Source organism: Podarcis gaigeae (assembly GCF_964106915.1).
Source record: "Podarcis gaigeae genome assembly, chromosome: 4".
NCBI lineage: Eukaryota > Metazoa > Chordata > Lepidosauria > Squamata > Lacertidae > Podarcis > Podarcis gaigeae.
Genome location: NC_139677.1, coordinates 3260254 through 3283842, shown reverse-complemented (window position 1 = coordinate 3283842; position 23589 = coordinate 3260254). Strand labels below are relative to the sequence as shown.

The following is a 23589-nucleotide window of genomic DNA, read 5'->3' as shown; positions in this document are numbered from 1 at the left end:
AGGGCAGCCAACAAGCCTACTTGTGGGTTGCAGTTTTTAAAATGACTATTTTTGGCAGCAGAATTTTCATCAAATTGTAATAAAGCATTTCCCTTTGGTGGAAAAAAAGAAGCAAGTGTCCAATGGAAGCCAGAGAGGTAATCGTGTAATACAAACACTCATAGATACAAGTTTTATTCTTTATTGATAAAGTAATCACACAAAGAAATGTCTTGGGAGTAACTTCAAAGGCCACTTAAGTTTTTCACTCTCATATTCACTTTGTTGTTCTTGGTACCTTTATAGCTTCCGATTACATACTGATGGATGCCTTCCCCTCTCTGTGGATCAAGACCCACAGTCTATCATTTGTACAAGGTTCCACGGAAGCCAACGGGGATTTATTTTGAATAACGACTCATGGAGTTATTTTCTCTCTGAAATAGCATCTGTCTCTGCCACAACATCTTAGAGCAAAAGCAGCATCTTTTTTCTCTGGCTGCATTAAGCAGAAAAGAAATCTCTACCCCAAGCGATTTTTCCCTATTCAAGGTGACAAGGGAGGCTTAGGAAACATATGCAGCATCAATATGGTAAGCGTGACATGTGTTCATTAAAAGTGTTTATGATGCATTCTTTGGGGGCAAACATGCTTTTCTGCATTGTTAAGTTCCACATTTTTATTATTTTGTTACTATAAATGTGTACTATGACACGGTCATATTCGCAGGCAAATCTTTCTGTTGCTAATTACTATTGATTGCTGGACCATCCCCCATGTCTGATTTGGAATTTTAAAAAACAGGTCTAGTGCTGGATTAAGTGAGGCAGAGCACCTGTCCCACGAGGAAGCCTCTTGGTTTGGGAAGGCTCTTCAGAGGCTGCTTCTGGTGCTGGGACAGAGAGAGACTGAGGTTGCCTTTGGTGTCCTGCCCACTAACCACCCAACTAAGGTGTTCTCAGCTGCAGTGTTAGAAGAGCAGAAGACTGTAGTCCTGGGTGTTTTCAATATTCATGCTGAGTCCACTGTGATAGGTCAGCTTAGGACCTCATGGTCTTCATGGGGCAGTTTAAAGCAGGGCATTGTCCCATGTACGGAGGAGGAAGGTCTGGATATTGGGGCAGGGGAAAGATTTGCCTGTTTTCATGGTCCAACCACTTTCAGCTGAGTTTAGAATTACAGCTCCTTGACCTCCCTGCAGAACTGGGAGATCAATCTAAATGGTCTGTCTAGGAAAATAAATGGAATCCAATGGATTTCTAAACACTGTGGGGCATTTTCTACCAGACAGAGCTGGTGATCCTGTTGATGCTCTACTTGTGCCTACTGCATGTCTGCATGGATAGCTAAGAATGTATATTTTCACTGCCATCCTCAACTGAGGCAGATGTCAAAACACACTGGACAACCTTTACAAAGCTCCACTCAGTGAGGTCTATGAGCTTCAGTTAATGGAGCAACTAGATCCATCAGTTGCCAGTCGTGATTTGTTTGCAAGGAGCTTTGAGGGTAAAACAACTTAACTGCTCTATTATCTTGATACTATTACAGAGAATCCTGATGTGGTATCCAAAACCCCATCGAGGCAAGTTTTATGGAATCAGTTTCAGCTGATGCAGCTCAAGGACATGGGCAGTGTTTTTTCTGATAGGCATCCATCCACACACACTCTCGATCCTTGCCCATCCTAAAGTTAGCCAGGGAGGTTTTACTATGTGAGTAGAGGTAGCAGTGAAAGCGTCACTATAAGAAGACATGATGTGGAACTGCAGCTGCTTTGAACTATAATCATATTCAGGTTACTCAGAAGTAAGCCCTACTTTGACTGACCTGGGTTCCTAGCTTTCTGAGGTGGCTCCAAGAGCTCAACCAGATTTATCTGTGCTTGCCAAGTGAAAGTAATGGAATTTAAAGTCTTCTTTCTTTCTATCAAAAAGGAGATGCCCTGAAGTTACTAGTTTAACAGCATTTCAGTCTGTGGCATACAACCTTTGCAACAGATTGCATGCAGTGTAGATTTTGAAGTGTGAGCAGAAGTGCACATATAATTGAGAATGCCAATTATATTCAAAAATTAATAGTCACAAAACAGCTACCTTCATGTTTAATTGAACCTGATATTCCTCCCTTTAAAAAAATCAGGGGAATTCAATGATAAAAAACCCTGCCTGATCAGAGTAAAGGCTTGTGTTGGCTCAAGAACTATAAAATCAGGAAATTGAAAACTAAGGTTGATGCCTTAGCATATGGTCCCCGTGATTAAGAATCATTTGGGTCTTGTAATCAGGATTCAGATTTGCTCATTAGCAAGCCAGTGGGACAGGGAATAAAGTATGACCAGTGATAGAAGACCACAAACTCAAGATTATGACTGAAACAAATCAATTGGTGAGCAATGTTTCATTTAAGACATATATTATAATACAGGAGAAAATGAGGACATGAATTTTGAAGAAACCAAAGCAAAATATAAGGAAAATATAGAAAAAATTATAAAAATATATAGCATAACATAGCTTGACATTGTCATAATAACTGAAGCAAACAATATAGCCTTCTAACTTCCTCCAGTCCACCTAGTTGTGAAGCAGAATTTCTAAGATCCCCAACATGTAGAAACTCTAAGTAACTTAGGATCCTAACATTGGGATCAGTGGAATTTTAAGGCAAAGTGACACCAGTATGCTGAGATGCACCTCTGTTTCTCCCCAATATGCAAGTCAGACATGTTTATGATTAATTTTCATAGATTTTTATCCATTCAGAGAACCTTTGGAGAATGCTGATTTTGAATTACATTCACAATGTGCAAGTTTCACTGTGCTGAAATTTGGCTGAAAAACAGAATCATCTGAGCTGTGGGAACACAGTTCAGCCCTTTTGATGAACAACAACAACAAATTCTCAAGTTTACAGGTGTACAACCCCCCCCCAAACCCTACTTTGAACTCCACAGCATAACACGTGAAAGACCCCCTCAGGGGTCCATGTAACATCTGCCAGCTCTGGTAGTAGGTGGGAGCTTTCAATGTTCTCAAATAATTGTGGCTTTGCAGCAACAATAGTTCAGTAGACACCAATTATTATACTTTGTAACTGCACATCTGGAGCCATAATGTCTTGGAATCACATGAGGATGAAAGAACAGATACCAGATTAACATTGCCAAACGTCATAGGGAACCACAAAATACCTTGACGAACTAGAGCATATTCGCTGCCAGAGCATGTCAGTTTAACATGAGAGAATGGCCAGTGTGCCACAAGAAATGCATTAATTAAATAATGTAAGGGCTCCCATGAGGCAAACGTACACACCCAACCGAGACTGCTCTATGCATCTCTGCATGATTTGCTGCTCTGGCTCTGCCTCCTGCCAATCAGCCTCAACTGGGGGCAAATTAAGCACTCCCATGCAGAGATGCAGCTAAATGGCCTGCCCTGGGATGAGACATTTGTTGTTTCTAAATGAGTCACTGCTCTGCCTTGTTTTGATTAGGAGGCATGCCCAGAATGTGGGCTCCTTCCTGGGAAGAAAACTAAAAATAAACTGCTCTGGATATAAGACTGCCTCTAATTTTAATTTTTTAAAAGAGGGTATCGCAGCTAGTGGAAATCACTTCTATTTCTCTTCCACTTCCATTTCTCTGAGGAACCCTTAGTAGCTCACTCCTTACTTCAGAGGAGCACTCCCTCTTTTAGCCAGAGTTCAGGTCCTCTTCTCAATGGATCTATCTGTGACAGCTGTTAGGCAAGCAACAAAAAATGCACAAGTGGGACTTTCTGTCCCCACAGCCATCTGAGTACCTTCCACTATGCACTTCTTGTATCAAAAGACGAGCAGCGCTAGAAAGAACCCAGAAGTTGTGGGTGTCTGCAGCAACATGTCATGCTTGTTAATCTGATGATGTAGACAACATCAGCATATACCATGCCAAATCCTGGTGCATGCAATAACACTCACTGGATCCCAGCTGAGGTTCTGTTTTGCCCAGTAGCAACCTAGTGGAACAGGGAGTGAATCTCACACACATTGAGAAAAAACCCCAAAGACTGCTGAACGTAACTGAAATGAATTACTCAGTTTATTGATATACAAAGCTTAATAGGAATGAAAAATGTTGATGATATGAAATAAAATGAGAATGCATGTAGAAAAAGGGAAAACAGAAAATTGATACAAAATAGGTAAAAATTGATTAAATGATTAGCATTTGAATATGATTTGCATATGGATTAACAAGCAGCAGGCATTGACAAAGCAATCATTCAAAGTGATCTCCCTCCAGTCCATCTAGTTGTGAAATAATTCTAAAAGTTCCTAGTATATTAGCATATTTTAAAGGCAATGCTGCTCTAGGCCGCAGCAACACTCGTCTCCCAGTCAAGTGAAGTGATAGCCCTGCTCTCTTCTGCCTTGATCAGACCACACCTGGAGTCCTGTGTCCAGTTCTGGGCACCAGAATTTAAAAAGGAGATTAACAAGCTGGAAAGTGTGCAGAGGAGGAAACCAAGATGATCAAGGGTCTGGCAACCAAGCCTTATGCTGAATGGTTGAGGGAGTTAGATACGTTTAGCCTGGATAAGAGGAGACTGAGAGGAGTAATGATAGCTATCTTCAAATATCTCAAGGGTTGTCAGCTGGAAGATGGAGCAAGCTTGTTTTCTCCTACTCCAAATTTTCTCCTACTCTAAAGGGTATGACCTGAGCCAATGGAGTCAAGTTCTAGAAAAGGGGCATCCGGCTAAACATCATCAAGAATTTTCTGTTCAACAGTGAAACACTCCCATGAGAGGTTGTGGACTTTTCTTCCTTAGAGGTTTTAAAGCAGGAATTGTGTGGCTATCTGTCATGGTTGCTTTAGCTGATATTCCTGCATTGCAGGGGGTTGGTCTAAATGACCCTCAGGACCCTTCCAACTCTACAGTTCTATGATTCTAACTCCCTCAACCTCATAAAGCTTGGTTTCCAGACCTTTTTTCATATTTGTAGAAAGTTGGCATGCTCTTCTGACAGATAGATAGGTACACATGTTCTTTGGTGGTAGCAGCTCTCCTGAATCTCAAGCAGCAGAGGATCTTCCCAGCCCTCTTCCCAAAGATCATATGACTAGAACCTAGGAATTTCTTCATGTCAAGCATGAGCTCTAGCAGGGAGGTGTGACCACCCCCCCCCCCCACCCATCAAGACTGTAGTGCTTAGAAATAGCAACCCTTTGGCGTTTCAGTGTAGCAGAACATCTAGGCCTCCTCTCTCTCTTGAAGATATGGGACCTTATCCAGTGTTGCAGCTTTGATGGCACAACAAACTTCTGTGTGAGCCATGGAGCTCCCTCTCCTCTCCAGCCCCCCACATGTCCTCAAAATCAGTTCTGGGGGATTGGAGGACCCCCTGGAGAAGATGCAACCCATAGATTGGCTATTGTTTCCAGCAGGGCTTTTTAAGTACCTCAACATTTTATATGTAGGCACAATATTTGGATGATCCACTACTAGATGTTGTAAATCAATTTCACTAGGACATAATTACACATAATAATTTATAGTAGTATTGCAGGAAACATCCTGTTTTGGTGTGTCTCTCTGTGTGTTTTCTTAATGAATTTATTATTGCAGAAGTTTAACATTATCAGCAGCTGCAGTTTAGATAAAAAGATAATTCATTTGGTTCTGGTTGTAATTTTTTTTTAGTTAGCACTAAAATAATCATCATATTTGCCTTTCCATTGTTTGACAAAGACTTAGGGAGTGCTATGTTTCACTTCAGTACTTGATATATGGCTACAGTAATTAATAAAGCAGACATTGGCTATTGCCTAGCAGTAAATAAGTAAGCGACATGAGTTCATCAAAAACAAATCAAGCTGAACGAACTTAATTTCTTGTTCTGATCAGATAACAAGCTTAGCGTATAAAGGATATGCAGTGGACATACAATGTCTTGATTTTAATAAAGTATTTGATGCAGTTCAGCATGACATTCTCACAGGAAAACGAAGAAGTGATGATTAGCCGCAACAGCTCTAAGATGCATACCCAGCAGGCGAAATAAATTTGAACTCAAAAAGGACAAAATATCAATTCTTAATGGTTCAGCATTCAGTTGGAAGAAGAAAGGGAACATGATTTCCCCCCAGTGTGGAATTTCATCCCCACCCCTCTGATTAAGACGTTGGTTGTTGCAGTGGAATAGGCAAGCCTCCATAGTCTGTGCACCACTAAACCAAATGCAGATCATGGAAGTGTTTGCAGCTCCACCCCGCATGCACAAGCACACAGTTGTTTTATAGTGTTAAGCCGACAGCAAAACCATGAAGTTTATTGAACCTTTGGTGTACTTCCTTGCCCACATTGCCGATTGATTGCCTCCAGCTTGGCGGGCAGCAAGGTACACACTCCCAATGTTTGTTTTCCAGGTGACTGCATCCAGAATTATCACTTTCTTTTTTTCCGAACAGAATAAACTGTTATGACTATTGGGTGGTAGTCAACAAAGTTTTGCTCTGAACAGGTCTACTGAAATTAATGGACCTTTCTTAGTCAGGCTCATACATTCTTATTCATTAATGGAGCGCTCATTCATTTCAATGAGTCCATTCTGAGTAAAAATTAGTTGAATACCACTCACTGTGTGCAATAGATTCATCTAACAAAATTCAGCAAAGACACTCTGAATTTTTTATAAGCTAATCAGAGTGAAATACAGACTTCACTCTTCTCAATCCTCTTCTGTGAATTTTGATTTTTGACTATTTGCTATTGGTACAGGGCACAATATCTGAAAGTAATCAAAAATTGAAATGCAATTGTATTTAGCAAATGAAAGTGTATAATAGAGGACATACAATGGTATTCAGTATTTTGACAGTTTCTGATTGTTAATATGCAGTGACACTTAAGAAAATCAGAATTTTGCATTCATAATTTGAATGGCAAAAGTGGAATGCTGGCAGATATATAAATATTAGGGAATGATGGTTTTGTCTCTCTTACTGACCATTCCATCCGTACACTTTCACCAAGGTATCTTGTGGTGCAGGGAGAGAACAATTTCAATAATACAAAAATTCTTCCCATTCTTTGGGTTATACCCAACAAAGCTGTCCTGTTTGCTCAAGGACATCTTCTTGGACCATGGTACTCCTTTCACTCTCCTACATGTGTCCAATGCACCCACAAATGTGCTCTAGGGGGTTGAGGGAGACCCCAAAACAGACAGGGGGCACATGAGGAGAGGGAGAGGAAGTCCCATTCATTGTTCAGGTGAAAATGCTTGTGCTAACAGAAGGGCTTCACTAGATCCCCCTGCCTGTAGGAAAGGCTTTCTCGCTCCCTCTCATCGGAATCCCTATCGTTCCAGAGTTCCAAAGCAACAGTGGAAGCAACAGTATCCATGCTGCCTCTCTACAGATGTTCAAATGCAGACTTTCCCACCCTGGTGACCTCCAGATGTTTTGAACTGCACAGCTTTCATCATCATAGAGAGCCAGTGTAGTGTAGTGGATAAGAGCGGTAGTCACGTAATCTGGGGAACCGGGTTCGCGTCTCCGCTCCTCCACCTGCAGCTGCTGGGTGACCTTGGGCCAGTCACGCTTCTTTGAAGTCTCTCAGCCCCACTCACCTCACAGAGTGTTTGTTGTGGGGGAGGAAGGGAAAGGAGAATGTTAGCAGCTTTGAGACTCCTGAATGGGAGTGATAAAGCGGGATATCAAATCCAAACTCTTCTTCTTCATCATCCCTGACCATTGGCCATCCTTGCTAGATCTGGGGACCTGATTTGTGAAGGCTGTTCCCATGAATGCATAGAGGCTGGGGCAAAATCTTCCACCACGATTGTGCTCTCACTTCCCTTCCAGGAACTTTCATTAGAACACTTGAAAGAGGCTGGCATTACCCACTTTACCCATTACTGGAAACAATCAAAGCACTTTGCATCACACAAGTTGAAAAATAATTGGTGAGAGGGAATTCATTGATCATTCCTAACTCAACTTCTACTTCCCTTCAAGACTGTCTATTTATGAGGAAGAGGAATATTTGATGGTTCTAGTTATGAGCAGTGAATGAGATGGGATGTGCATCAATGGAGAAATTCAATGAGTTCCCAATGAAAGCATAATGACGCAGAGTTAAATGGCAGATGGATCTTTCCTAAAGATATGAAACTTGTTTTATGTGGGATCAGATCACTTAATCTTCTCTGATCTGCTGCTTGGAAGTCTTTGGCTGGAAAGAAGCTAGGGATGGAAGAAACCTGACTAGAATCTCATGTGCAAGTCCTATATTCTGCCACTGAACTAGGGCTGTTCTTCCTGTACAGCACCTGGCAGCTGTATGTTGTACACATACTTCCATATGGACAAGTCTTCCTTTATGGAAATCAATGGAAGAAAAAATTGGCTAGAGTATGCACATTCCTCTGTTTTTATTTGTGTTCCATATGTGTTTCACTTGATCTTTGGGGGGAAACTAAATGAAACAAAGAGAGACTAATAGAAAGAGACCCTTCACTTTAAAATACCCCCCAATCAACCACACACAAAAGAAACCTTTCAATATCTTAGGTGACTTAAATGATGGATATTTTACTCAGCAAGAGAAAGGTGGCACTGTCATCTTTTTGTGGCTATAACTACCTTAGAAAATAGTTCTTCTTTTTGCAAGATGTCCTTCTTAGACACATTTTGAGCTAATTAGGAGACATGCCAGTGTGCATCAGGTGTGCTGTGGTGAAGTAGCAGTGGGTTTTTCTAACTACATTTGATTGTAGTGCACTGCATCACAATGCCCATATTCTCAAAGCAGGAATTTTTCATTATATATGTGTAGCCTGTGCATCCTTTTGCAATCTCCGGACTCCTGCTCGCCTGCTGTAGCCTTAGATGAGGGGGGGGGGGGGCGGCGATGCCATGTAATAAAACATTTATTTAAAAAAAAACAAAAAAACCCAAACCATACATATCCACATGGATCAAAGAAAGTGCAGGGTTATGAAACATCCTCAATAGTTTTGTTAGAATCTGCTAACCCCCCCCCCTCCATTTTCTATAGAGTAGAAACTTGCAAAAATTGGTGCTTTTTCTCTCTCACTGCTGCCAGACTTCATTGTAGGCTGGCCAGCTTTCTCATGAGCACACTCAACTCAACATTGGTTGTTCTTGGGGTTTGGTGGTCTTTCAGCAGTAGCAAAGTGGTTTCATGGTGGTAGGAACCAACATGCTTTATTCATGGGTGCAAGAAGGGAAGGAGTTCTGGATAGATCAGAAAAGAATTGAATCCTGTGGCAAGGCTTCAGTTATTTTTATTCCCTTGCTAGAAATAATGCAGAACCAGAGATAACCTAGCACAGCCATAAGCCATAAATGTTCATCAGCAATCCTGGGAGGTTGCATTTGCTGAACACAGTTGCTTTTTTTGGGGGGGGAGTGATTCTCTACCACCTGCCTCTGCCCCCAAGGTGGAATAATTTGAGAACAAATGAACTGCAGGTCATCTGCTCCTCCTGCCCTCATCCAGACAGAAGACTTGGCTAAAAATAACAAACCAAATGTAAATTCTCTCCCCTCTTGCCACTAGCAAGCAGACATGGCCAGCGGTTAAAGGCTAGCCTACATACTGTATACTAGCTATGAGTCATGGGGGTTTGGGGGTAGAGATAAGGGGTCAGTTAGCCATCTTCTCTAGATGATCTTCTTCCCTGCATTGTAACAGCCATCCCCACATACTTTGTGTTTTGCCAATGTTTAGATACAATGTGTACATAGACCTCAAGGTCTTTGCTTCTAGTGATAGGATACTTCCTGAAGTACTGTTGTATGATTCCAATCCAAGGATCTCCACTGCAAAAAAAGCAAGTGATGAACAATGAAATAAATCTGGATTGTTATTTATTCCCCGCTCCCCAATCTGCTCCAGTCTGTAGAAGCCAAGGCATATAGCATTTCATGCAAGTAAACTTCCTTGGCTCCGCTATCTAACATGAGGACATCATGGGCAGAGCCAAAAGAGCCTGCATGATATTGGGGGCAGTGAGAAAACTGTACCTCCACTGCCCCTTTAGCTGCACAGCCTGCAATAATAATGCATGTTTGGGTTCATGTGGAAAGTTCACGCTGGAACAATTGCCTGGCTCAGGCTAGATAGGCCATACTAGATCTCACCTCCTTTAAGGTTTTAAATTCTCTAGGAATATGGATTCCAATCCTAGCATCCACATTCCTATAGGGATGTGTGTATAGATATGTGTGTGCTACACAAATAATAATTGTTAAATCATCTGTCCTTGCCTGTATCACAGCATGAGATGAGCTCTTCTGGGAAACAGCGACCAATGACACAGCAATCAATGTGAAGCCACGTGTGAAACAACCTTGCTCTGTTTCTGTGAAACATCCTTGCAGAAGCGGACCGAGAGTCATTGATGACAAACCTGGCATTGGTAATCAGGCAATTACCACTCCTTTTCAGGCTGATGAGCTAGGCTAGCCAAGTTTTAACTAGAGTTAAACAGAAATGCTTGGAGAAACGATTACTTACCTTAGTTTGCCGGCCTGATGAAACCTACGTTAAAGCTGCCGTCGCTGCAGGCGTTGCAAGTGCAGTTTTAATTAGAAAGTAAATGTAAGTTTAATACAAAGAAAATTGTCAGCAAGACTGAAATACCTAGAGCCAATTTGACACAATTCATCATGCATTCACATTAGATTAAAACTCTGTGCTGTGGCAAGGCATGTTAATGGTGTATATTCTGCACTAGATTAAAATATGTAGTAAACAGGACCACAATTATGTTATTGAGAAGAACAAGTGAACTCAATCCTGACGGTACAAAGAGAATATTATTCAAAATGCAATTATATAGTAAATGAGAATATACAAATATATTATTTTGCCCTTTTCAGCAGCAGCAGCAGCACAACCTCGATGCACACCTAATTTAGGACTGATCCACACATGCCAATTTTTCCCATCATTCATCACTCACTAATCTTTCATCACTTGGTTACTCAGTATTTGGTAACTTTCAGACAAAATTGTGAACTATCAGAATTGAAAAACAGCATGTTAGAGTGAGTTTTGATGGCATAAATGTTCTGTGCATGATAATTAATCTTGGATGGCTGATTCACACATGTGCAAGTTGTCACATATAATGAGCAATTAACATGCATGACTGAATGAGCCTTTATGCTTTCAGCAATTAAAACATCTGGGAAACTGTGTAAGCGTGATGTCACCACCACTGTAGTTAAACCAGGACTTTTCTTGATATAATAATAGCCATGCTTTGGAAAACACAAAATACTCAAAATAAAACATCCCTGCATTAACAACTATGTTAAGCACATAACGTAGAGGTGGCATGTGCCATATTGACAGCACACATATGAAATCCTGTGTAATAGCTCCCTGATCAGTAGCTCTTGCTACAAATATTCTAAGCCATATACAGTACCATTGCCTCCTTAGGAGAAATAAAGGATAAGGTATGGTGGAGACATTTATTTGGCTTTTCAGCAGTTCTGGGGCTATCATTAGGCCAATGAGGCAGCTACTTAGGGCGCAGTCTTCAAAGGGGTGCAATACTGACTTGGGAGAGGAGCACTTTTGAAACCACTGAGATATCATCTTGGTAGTAGATATGATGCTTTAACAGAGTTCTTTAATGACACAAGTCTAAAAGGTTTATATGGAAATACTTCCTGAATTGCTGATGTTAGTTTGTGGTATCTTTTGCAACATGGCACAACATCCTTTGGGAAGTCAAGCTTACAAGCAAGCTATTACAAAACAAGGAAGCTGATTTAAATTTAGCTACAAGTCAATTGCAAGTGGCCAAGAATTACTTTGTGGGTTGAAGGTGTGATGAGTGTTTTCAACAAGTTTTGATAGATGCTACTGGGGTTGTAAAGGAGCTAGAAATACTACCAAACTTTGAGACATAACAAGTTAGAAAAGGGAGAAAGAATTGGCAGTTTGAGTATGAGGCCCAAGAAAAAACACCACAAGATCCAAAGCAGAAATTAAAGTATTCAAACTATACTGTCTTAGACAGGACCATACAATCTGCTGAAGAGAGACATTCCAACAGCTACAATATGATTTCCTATTTGGCTTCTTATGTGGTACATACAGTATTAACATAAAATCTGTTGAAGATGTACTTAAGGCCTGAAAGAATTTGGAGAAACCACTGATGTGCAACGGAAACAAAGATATTATTGCTGAAGAGCTGTGCTGTGAACTTACAGCAATAGTTTGAAGACTTCCAAAGTCCAGGGGTGATTCTGGCCTTAAACAATCTATCACATTTTTAACTGGAGGTATTGTTTTTGTTTGTTACTATGTTATATTGTATATGTGCTTTTATCTTGTAAACTGCCCTGTGATCCCAATGAATGGCAGTGTAGAAAACAAACAAAGAAACAAAGAAACTCTGTTGCTGGAGGTCTAGGTGATCTCAGTGGCTAGGAGTGCCTTTTACGTGCATTGGATGGTAAAATAGCTACAGCTATTTCTAGAGGAGAAAAGGTTGACCACTGTCATTCACCTACTTGTAAGCTCCAGATTGGATTAATGCAATGTGGTCTACATGGAGCTGCCCTTGAGACTGACTTTGGGCTCTCAAATTTCAGCAGCACCCTGTGCAACACTAAGGTCTGCTTCCCTCACCCCCACCTCCTGGGCTCCATTCTACAACATAGCTTTCGTGTTCCCTGCAGGGCGGCATCTAGTGCAACCCCACCAGTCGTCCTACCATAGAACCACCTCTGAGCCGAGTCAGAAGCTGCAACTCGTGCAAAATGTGGCAGCTCAACTGCTCACTGGGGTGCAATGTTGCCATAATATTAAGCTGCTGCTGAAAGAATTTCACAGGCTGTCTCATCCTCTACATCCCCAGCTGATCACTGTGCTCTGTAGGAGAGGGCACCCTGCAGATACTATGTTATCAGGAGCTCTGTCGCACACAATATCAGAATTGGGCCTTTAGTGTGGTGGCACCTCACCTTTTGGCCCTGGCTGCCATTGCATACCAGACAGGCACCTTCTTGACTGTCTTTCTGGTGAAGGTGAAAAATGTTTCTCTTTCTAAAAGCCTTCTTAAAAAAATTTATCCCAGTTGGTATCTGCCATGGATTTGAATTGATTTTATGTACAGTGGTACCTCAGGTTACAGACGCTTCAGGTTACAGACTCCGCTAACCCAGAAAGAGTGCTTCAGGTTAAGAACTTTGCTTCAGGATGAGAACAGAAATCGTGCTCCTGCGGCGCAGCAGCAGCAGGAGGCCCCATTAGCTAAAATGGTGCTTCAGGTTAAGAACAGTTTCAGGTTAAGAACGGACCTCCAGAACGAATTAAGTACTTAACCCGAGGTACCACTGTACTTGGATGTTCTTGTTTTAGACTGTTTTGACTTTTTTTACCTTTGTTTTTATATAAGCAATTGTTTTTTATGTGTTACTTTATTTCACTTTGCAGATTGCATTGGGATACCTCATGGCAAAATAGATGAATGACTGAATGAATGAATGTTGTTTTGGGTCCAAAGAGGATTTCTTCAGAAGTGATCTCACCACATCCTCTTCTGGGCGCCCCAAGGCTGCTGTGTCTGGTAAAGAGACATTGATCAACTCCCTGGCCCAGCTGGCTCTTCCCAGACTTCCATTTTTAATTAGCCATCAGAGGAAAGATTCCCCTGCTCCTTTTATCCAACACAGATTTGCACGCATTTTGAGCAGGATTGTCTCAGTTTTGGCACACGATAACCAAAGACTGTCAAAGAAGAATGAGAATCTTATTTGTGTGTGGACATCTCATGCTGGCATCATACCTCAGATCATACAAAAAGACAAGGCTGCATTGCTCCCCAGCCCAAGAGCCTCCTTTGAAATCCTCCTGCTACATTCACGGGCAACAGACCAGAATATACTTTATGAAGGGTGCATGCTGCTTACAAGAATAAGATGCGCGCACAGTGTATCTTAGCCGCGCCCCACATATTAAACTTCAGTAAAGTTACATGTACACAATATACTTTTTTGTGATGCTGTCATTTTTACATATTAACCTAGAGAATAGCTAAGCTGAAGCTATTTAGATTATTTCAGGATATTTTCAATAGGCAGAAAAATGCTGCCCATTTTCAGACAGACTTAGCATTCCATATGGAAATGTTCACATTCATTTGCATTGCCCTAATTACTTTCAGCAATATGACCACAGAGCCTCATTTGGCTAGGAAGTGTTGCAGCAACATCCCATTCACTAACTAACCCAGGAAAAAGCAAGAGCAGGGGCTAGGAGGGAGGGGTGACAGAAATAGCAGCTTCGCACAGTCTAAGCCTTTATTTGGGAACAATTTCTATCCATTGAACTTCTCAGTTTTTGCCCCACTATCAAAAGTGGATCAGCCGTGTTTAACACACAGCTCTATATTATATTTCATCTAACCAGAATCTTTAGGTTAATGGATAACAGTAGGCTTTCACTCTTGTCTGATTGTTCCTAACCCTTCTTTTAGGCTTTATATATATATATATATATATTCTGTTTTAACTCCTTTTAGTGTTGTTGTTTTTAGATTTTAAATGATTTTAAAAGATTGTACCCCTCCCTCCTTATGCTGGTCTACAACTATAATAAAGTGTTGTGTTGTGGACAATAGTAGTCACAATTGTAGTAATATATGATAACCATAATCAATGGCAGCATTTTCTGAGACAATGTAATCTCTCAACTCTTATTAGGAGATATGCTATTGCTACCCATAAGTATAACTGAGCCACAGCTATGTTTATCAGAAAGATTATTTGCTCAGTGCAAACATCACTTTAATAAAACAAATGCAGTACATTTCAACAAACAACCTTTGAAACAAAGGAAATGCAGACTGTGTGGGAAAGATCTGGTGGGAAAAGGCTACCACTCAAATATTTATAATAATGGGGAAAGCATCTTTTTTGTGCAGCCCCCCCAAGCCACCCAGGCCCCTGCTTTGGCATTCTTCCTTTATATAACCAGAAAGGAAGACACACTTTTGTTCTGATGAAGTAGGACATCAAGTTAAAAGGGTTCAGAAATCTAAGATGCTGCTTCCTTGCAGCATCCTTTCAGTGGGGCAACAGCCAGCAGAAAGCATGGAGCAAATGAAAATTTATCAGCCTGCCACTTCAGGAGCAGATTTTGGAAGACCTGAAATATCTTTTAATTGCAGATATTGACAGAACAAATAATTCTAAATGAAAGTGCAGTTCCAAGGAATTATCATCCTCATAGTTCAGTGGATGGCTTTATCCAGTTTGGTATACATGGGGTCAATACACAAGAAGCAACACAATGTTTGCATTGCACATTAAGAATTAGAGCTTCGTTCAAAGATGCATGTCAATCACCTGTTGACTAGTGCTTGCATGTGTGAATGAAACATCATGGAAGAATCCCCTTAAATGCAACTTCGACAGGAGAAGCTTACACCTTCAGCAGTGAATCAGCAAATGTGCAAAACCTGAGATATAGTACAACCACTGCTACTAACACCAATATTATTTATTATTATTATTATTATTATTATTATTATTATTATTATTTGCATAAATACCCTGTCTTTCTCCCAAGATTGGATTCTAGGCAGCTTGCAGCATCTTGAGAACATCATTATAAAACACAAAGTAATAAAACCAAACCTGTCAGGTGCTGGTGTTGTTGCTCGAGAGCAAACAGGCAAGACTCCGACCTGTCTTTTCCAGGCTTTCTTCTTAGTGCAAACTATTACAGTGAAGAGCGTCGTAAGTTCATGTCTGGCTCAGTCGCTAGCAGAATCTGGGAGTGGTCGGTCCTTCTACCTCCCCCAGTATAACAGTCGCTTGACCCCCAGCCTTCTCCTCCCCTCCCTGCGCCGAAACCAACAGCGCAGAATGGGCGCTGGCAAAGGGGTGCTTCCCTCCTCTCTGGTTTGCTCAGGCTCAGTGTCAAGGTTCTCCCTAGCATCCCCTGCTCCCTGCACCTCCTTTCCACTGGAGGTGGGGCTTCCCTCCTTGTCGGAGGAGGAACTGCTTCGCAAGATTTTTGGAGGTTCCCTTCCACCTCTCGCCTCTGAACTGATGGCAGTTCCCTGACAAAACCATTTAAATACAATAGTTTAAATACAATAAATATAGAGTCAGCATTAAAATACCAAATACCCTGAGAGCAGCCCCGTTGCCAACATAAACTGTACCTGGTTTTCAAATCCTGCCTCAGTAGGAAAGTCTTAGCCTGCCAGCAGAAAGATAAACAAAGCAGATCCTTTAACCCAAACAGTTATGGATCTACACTTGCCCACTCTTATCCATGATTACACTTGTTCAGGAATCTTTGGTGAGGGACTTTACCAAATGCTTTTTGAAAATCCAAATACATAGCTTTAACTAGATCACCCATAAGCTTGTTGAAACTGTAAAAGGATAATGAGCCAAAGCCATGCTGGCTCTATTTCAGCAGGTCTTGTTCTTCCATATGTTTGATAATCCCATCTTTGGTTTCCACCAGTTTCCCAGCAACAGACATTAAGGTAACTGCTGTGTAATTTCCTGGATGTTCCATGGAATTTATTATATTATATTATATTATATTATATTATATTATATTATATTATATTATATTATATTATATTTATTATTATATTGGTGTTACAGTTACCACTTTCCAGTTCTCAGGTGTGAAATCTGAGCAGATCAGCAATTTCCCATTTGAGTTCTCCTATGGATGCCATCTGGGCCTGCTGTGAGATGTTCCCCAAGAGTTGAACAACACTTACATTGATTATAGTGCTATCAAATTCAACATAAATATGTAAGTGGGCAATTGCCAAGAAATTGCCAACATAGTCACATTTGACTTCGAAAGAGGAAGCTTCACAATAATGAGGGGACTGGTAAAAAGGAAGTTGAAATGCAAAGTCAAGAGGGTCAGATCTCACCAGAATGCTTGGGAATTATTCAAAACCACAATAATAGAAGCTCATCTAGAATGTAAACTGCAAAATGTCCTTTTGCTGGCCTTGTTTTTCTTTTTTAGGTTTGGGTATTTTTAAAGATTTTTATTGTGTATTGAATTTCTTTTGGTGGTTATTTCATTTTGTAATCTGTATGCTGCTTTGTGGTGTGTTTTCGACTAGGATGCAAATTATAATTTCACATCTGCACATCTGTAAAAAAAGAAAACCTGCAGGCACTTTATAAGTTAATCACCCCTAGCGCTGGGCTGTTATGTTCTTCCTCTTATGTCACTGTTACTGTTTATGCTGCTCTCCAGCCCAAGACCCTCAGAGTGTTTTACAAGAGAATGAAAATACATAAGAAAAACAGTAAAATAAAACTAAAACCAAATAAAACAAAAGACAGAAGTAATAGGTAAAGGTAAAGGTACCCCTGCCCATACGGGCCAGTCGTGTCCGACTCTAGGGTTGTGCGCTCATCTCACTTAAGAGGCCGGGGGCCAGCACTGTTCGGAGACACTTCTGGGTCACGTGGCCAGCGTGACAAAGCTGCTCTGGCGAGCCAGCACCAGCACAGCACACGGAAACGCCGTTTACCTTCCCGCTATAAAGCGGTACCTATTTATCTACTTTCGAACTGCTAGGTGGGCAGGAGCTGGGACCGAAAGACGGGAGCTCACCCCGCCGCGGGGATTCGAACCGCCAACCATGCGATCGGCAAGTCCTAGGCACTGAGGTTTTACCCACAGCGCCACCCACGTCCCGCGGCTATTACAGAAGTAATATCAACCATCAAAGTTAAAAGTTAAATATTAATTATTAAGAGTTCAGCAAAAGTAAACAGCAAATAAAGATCAGGAAAAGAGGAAAAATCAATTGTTATATAAAGTGTGATGGGAGAGAATTTTCTATTGTAGAATATTCACATCTCCTGGGTCCGGGCCCAGTTCTTAATTTCCCACAGACACATTGTATGATACCATAATGGTTGTTCAGATAACACTGGGTTAAAAAAGCAGAGCTCGGACTCCCATGGACTCTGTGGCACAGAGATTCTCCCTCGCATGCACAACCATAGGTTCAATCTTTGCATACCTTCAAATGAACATATGGAGTATAAAGAAGACATTTGCTGACACAATCCTATTCCTTTTCTCCACATTAATTTTATACACAACTATAGTATGAAACAGGGCCCCAGTCTTGAGGGGGGACAATGACGATTTTTACCCTGTTAGCCCCCAGACCCCTTTCCTCTAAAGACCCTGAATGCTCCAACCATCTTTGAACCCTAACTTCTCTATCCATTTTCCCTCAGGTCCCTAGCATAAAATGACATTCAGCCCCACAGTTTCCTTTCACAGAATCACAGAATCATAGAATTGTAGAGTTGGGAGGCATCACAAAGGTCATCTGCCCAACAGCTTTGTTCCAGTCCTGCACATCTCCTCTGAGTTTCAGTGACATCACAACAGGTTAGTCAACCGGCAGCAGGTTCAGGCTCGCTCCCTGAAAACCAGTTTATATTCAATGTATCACTGCATGCACAAGTTATGAAGGATTCTGACAAGCTGGAAAGTGTGCAGCTGAGGGTGACCAAGATGATCAAGGGTCTGGGAAACAAGCCTTATGAGGAACAGTTAAGGGAGTTGGGTATGTTTAGCCTGGATGAGGGAAGACTGAGAGGAGTTATGATAGCCAGTTTCAAATATCTAAAGGACTGTCACATGGAAGTTGGAGCAAGCTTGTTTTCTCCTGCTCTGGAGGGTAGGGCCTGATCCAATGGCTTCAAGTTACAAGAGATGAGATTCTAACTAAACATCAGGAAGAACTTTTTGTCAGGAAGAGCTGTTCAACAGTGGAACAGACTTCCTTGGAAGGTGGTGGACTCTCCTTCCTTGGAGGTTTTTAAGCAGACGTTGGATGGCCATCTGTCATGGAAGATCTGGTTGAGATTCCTGCATTGCAGGGAGTTGGACAAGATGACCCTCGGAGACCCTTTCAACCCGACAATTCTATGATTCTGTGAACTGTTCATATCCAAAGCTTCAATGAGAGAAGTGGGGCTTCACCAACTTACTTTTTTCTACCATCAATATGTTCTCCACCACATCCAAATGCACGCACACACACTTAGCAGCACAGATTAGGGTTTGGTATGCTCTATAATTTACTTTTTACTTTTTGTTAATTTAATTATAAATCAGGTGTTACTGTATGAAACGGTTACAAAGCATATGCTTAGCTCCTAATAAAATCAGAGATTCCCTTTGTCTGTCACCTCTTTGTAGAATAGGGAGGCAATGTGCAAGTTAAGACTCAGTGAACAGTTGGTGCTGTCTTCTGTAGAGATACATATCAGTCTCAGATTTGCATTCTTACAGAGAAACAACAAACTAAACCCCATGAACTGTGTTAATTACTCTAAGCTTCATAAAATTATGAGTGAGAAAGCTAACAACAACAAAAAGAGTTATGCAATTTCACTGTGTGCCTCCCAAGCAGATCTTGTCAGTTTAATGTCTTTGTCACTCACATGGTAATCCATGAATGGCATTTTTCTCCTAAGTGATATTTATTAAATGGAAAAAGCTCAAACACAGTGAAACAGCAGAGTGCTGTTTGCTTAAGCAATTCTGAATTGGTTTGTAGGTTACTGAAATGTAAATCTACCCAAATTGCATTCATGTAAACAATTTGCCATTGATTTACTTCTGGAAAGGCTGGCAACAACAACAACAACAACAACAACAGTTTTATTTAAGCTTTGAAAACAAGGAACAGAGGATACAAAGTAAACTTCAATGTACCAGCAAAACAGAAAGAGGAATAAAATCCCCACTACTCAAAGTGATTGCCCTGTCCTCGTCTTATCCCAAGGGATCTCCCCCGCCCCCCAAGATTTTTATGAGTTTTTGGAGGATTCCATTTATGTTCCTTATTTATTGAATAAAACATTAACTGAAGGAGAAGGACTCAGTAATTAGAAAATATTGTAATGCCAGCTGAGGGTTATAGGGAACAGTTTGTTCTGTGATTATCCCATTCCCCCCCCCCCCACTGAATGCTAAAAATGCAAAACCTTCTAACCCAGGCATGTCACAAGTCTGTTTTGGGGTCCGCTGGTTGGTTTAATCCAGCCCCCCTGTGGAAGTTTAATCCTAAAGAAAGCTCAACAACCACAACCTCAATTTTAAAGAAAGCTCAACAACTTTGGGGTAAAATCCTAAAAAGAGGTCAACTTTGGTCGGCCCTCACGGCCCTTCACTTCATCAAATCTGGCCCTCTTTGAAAAAAAGTTTGGACACCACTGAACCACCACATATGATAAAATGCACCAGCTGGGTCACACCCACTCCAGCATTAGGACCTTATTTGCAGATTAATTTTATGGCGTATGTGGGGTGTGAGGGACCATCTATGAAGAATCTTTATTTTCCCTTATCTTAGCCCAAATTGATCCATACCTTTCCCCATGCTTCCTGGTTAATTTTACAACCAATATTAGTTTCCCATTGCTTCCAAATTACCCATCATTTCTTTGTATAAAGGATTATAAACCATTGAGAGGATTGTGTTTTTGGTTTGTTTAGGCATATGTGATGCTTAGGACCAGGGAGGTCTGACAGCCTGGCCCTTCCCGGTCATATTTGAAGTGAAATTTATTACTTGATGAAGTTGTAGCTAATTAAGAAGAACAGTCCCCAGTGTATCTGAACCCCCCATCATAGGTTTAACCCCTATATGCAAGTCTCTAAACAAACAAACAAAAAATCCTTTCTGCTCCCAGACTACAAAATCCAATGTGTCCTTTAAAAAAATAAAAATAAAAGAGTGGTGCAGAAACACGTCAGCAGGGAGCAGGAGCAGGGAGCTATTCCCTACCCTCAGGTTTGCTTGAGCACATGGGTTGCGAGAAGGCTCTCTAGCACCTTGGTTTGATGGGTCAAAGAGGATTTGTGTCTTGTTTCTCTCAAAAGGATCACATTCCATACTCAGGGGCCTTGAGATGAATTCTGCATCAATAATAATGTGCTTTTCAAGCACAGAGCATCAAAATACCTCTTGAGGTTAGGTGGGTCCAGCCCTCCTAGAACCACTTCTTGATGGCTGCTCTAAGCCTTGATGTTTGCTCGGTGGATATAGCTGTTTAAAAAGTGTGGTTTTTTTGCAATTTCTGTAGGATTTTAATCTTTAACTTAATCTTTAATTACATAGTCATCACCTGAAATAAAAATGAGAATTTGGAAGTAATCAACGTTTTTACTGCTGCTAGGGTGCCAAGCCATACCAAATGGATCTGGTCCAGTTTCGTAGGTCCTATTTGAGATTTAAGTAGACATCCAAAATTTAGTTTTGAAAGTTTAAAGTTTTTCTGTTCCATAACTCCCAGATGCTTTAAGAAGTTGGGGCAGATTTTGAAGCCTAGCCCTTGCTTTAGTTGACTTGTAGGTTATGGGGTGTTCTTATGCAAAGCATTTCTGATTTAGTGCAGCATATTTCTAATTCTGCTAGCCTCAGTAGCCTCTCAGAGATAACCTTGAGAGAATTCTCTATTACATTTTTATTCAGAGAAAATTTATGATCTTCTCTCCATAGTTTCTCCCACACCTCCATGCTTATGTTCTTCCCGAGTCCACCTTATCATATAATCTTTCATTTGTTCCTGTTCACAATCATACTTTAACAACAGGTGATAGATCAAAAATAATTGGTGTTTATCTTTCTTCATGAGTATGTTTTCAAATTCTGTTAGTTCTATCGGTACCACATTCTCCCTTATAAAATTTAATACTATATTTTGGACTTGTAAATATTCATACCAATGTATCTTAGCATTCCTCAATTCTTCTTTGACCACTGAAAATTGAATCATTGTTCCATTTTTAATCAGTTCTGTAACTAAATGAATCTCTCCCCCACCCCCAATATTTAAACCATAGTCCTGCTGGATTTCATCTATGGCTAGATGACGATGAGAGGCTTCTGGACTTACTAATAGTTTATAAGAATCCTATTTTTGTAAACAATTAGATGCCAGAAAATTATTCTTAGCTTTATTATTCTTAGTTTGATTAGTTGTGGTCCACCCAAGAACCTTATGTAATGGTTTCTTAACTATCTGTTTCATATTATATTTTACTATCCTTTCTGTTAAAGAATTAACACAACTAGCAATATAGTGCACTTTAACATTTGGTACTGACAAACCACCATTATCTTTCTCGTCATATAACACTTTGCCAGCTCCCTCCTTACTGCTGTGTCCCATGTGAGGGCTTCGGAGTGCTCATCTGAGTCATGACGGGAATAGTAATTAGGGATTCCTCTTTAATTTTATCCACTGTGGACATTCTTTGTAACAGTATAGGGTTTAATCTCCATGTAATTAATTTATCAGGCCTTTTGTAATTTTAGTATTGTATTGACAGGGACATGGTATGGAACCCTTAATAGACCAATATATGAGGGACGAGTATTTACAAGCCAGACAATAGAACTTGGCACATAGTTGGTACATGTTATCCTGGAGGAAAATGTAAAGCCCACCTTTGGATTAGCTTCCTTCCAAGCATCAACCAATTCTCCTTTTAGCAGCATATCACTCAAACCTAACCCTTCACAGTCATGTGTCCTTCAACTTTGGGCCTCTGACCCAGTTCATATCCTCCCATCAAAACCTTTCAGACTCTGGACTGCATATTAAAAAAAGAAAAAGAAAAAAATCATCTTTGTTTCAGCTATGCAAGGAACCATTTGTGATTCTGACATCCCAAATTATTCCTTTAATGAACTATCCGCCACCCTAGAAGTGTCAGTTGCCTTTTTGGGGGGCCAGTTCACAGTCCCTCAGACACTGTTGATGGTCGGACTATAGTTTGAAAAAAATATGAATGAATTCCTATGCACACTGCACATATGATATTTTATATCACGAACATCATTGCTATAGGGATGGACTGAACAGGAGGAAATGGTTTTTTCAAGGGAGGGATAGCTACATGGGCATAGTCAGGATTTATGGAAGGGAGGGCAGGCTTCATGTTGGGGGGGCAGGACCTCAGTTAAATATTTTGATTGATTTACTTGATTTAGGTGGGGGGGCAGCTGCCCACAGATAGGTGCTGGGAGGGAATCTGCTGCCACCACCACAAACTCCCGCCCCCTCACCCGCAGGGCGGGATGGCGCTCCTTGCTCCTAGAGTTGCCCAAGGCAGGGGTGGCAGTGGTAGCGGATTCCCACGGGCAGCTGAATGCAAGCGGGTCGTTGCCACCGCATGGGCTGATTGCTTTGGCTCCCACACCTTCGCCATACTTGCGATCGGAACCGGGTCATCGGAGACCCCGGGGCCACCTTTGCACAGCCCGGTGAGGCGATTGCCAGGCAGGTCAGGTTCAGGACCCTGGCATACCAGATCTGGCCCACGGGCTGTAATTTGAGGACTCCTGATCTAAAGTGTAGAGATCTTTCCTATTCTATTTGATTCAAGAGTGTTCTGGAAGCTTCTCTCTGTGTGATACAAGCTAGAAGTTTCTAGCTAACAAGCAAGCTTCTATTATGCCTGGAAACAAGCAGGTCACCGGTGTTTGGGTTATTCTTTCAGAGAAGCTGAACAGGTGGTTCAAACAGGTTC

At 41.1% G+C, this 23589-nt stretch overlaps 1 long non-coding RNA gene across 1 annotated transcript; it reads left to right on the top strand.

The window, feature by feature from the left end:
* Positions 1-363: 363 nt before the first annotated feature.
* Positions 364-13962, top strand: LOC310842723. The gene is made up of 3 exons (XR_014563323.1): positions 364-572; positions 10277-10417; positions 13459-13962. It is a non-coding gene; the product is annotated as an uncharacterized lncRNA (long non-coding RNA).
* Positions 13963-23589: the final 9627 nt, after the last annotated feature.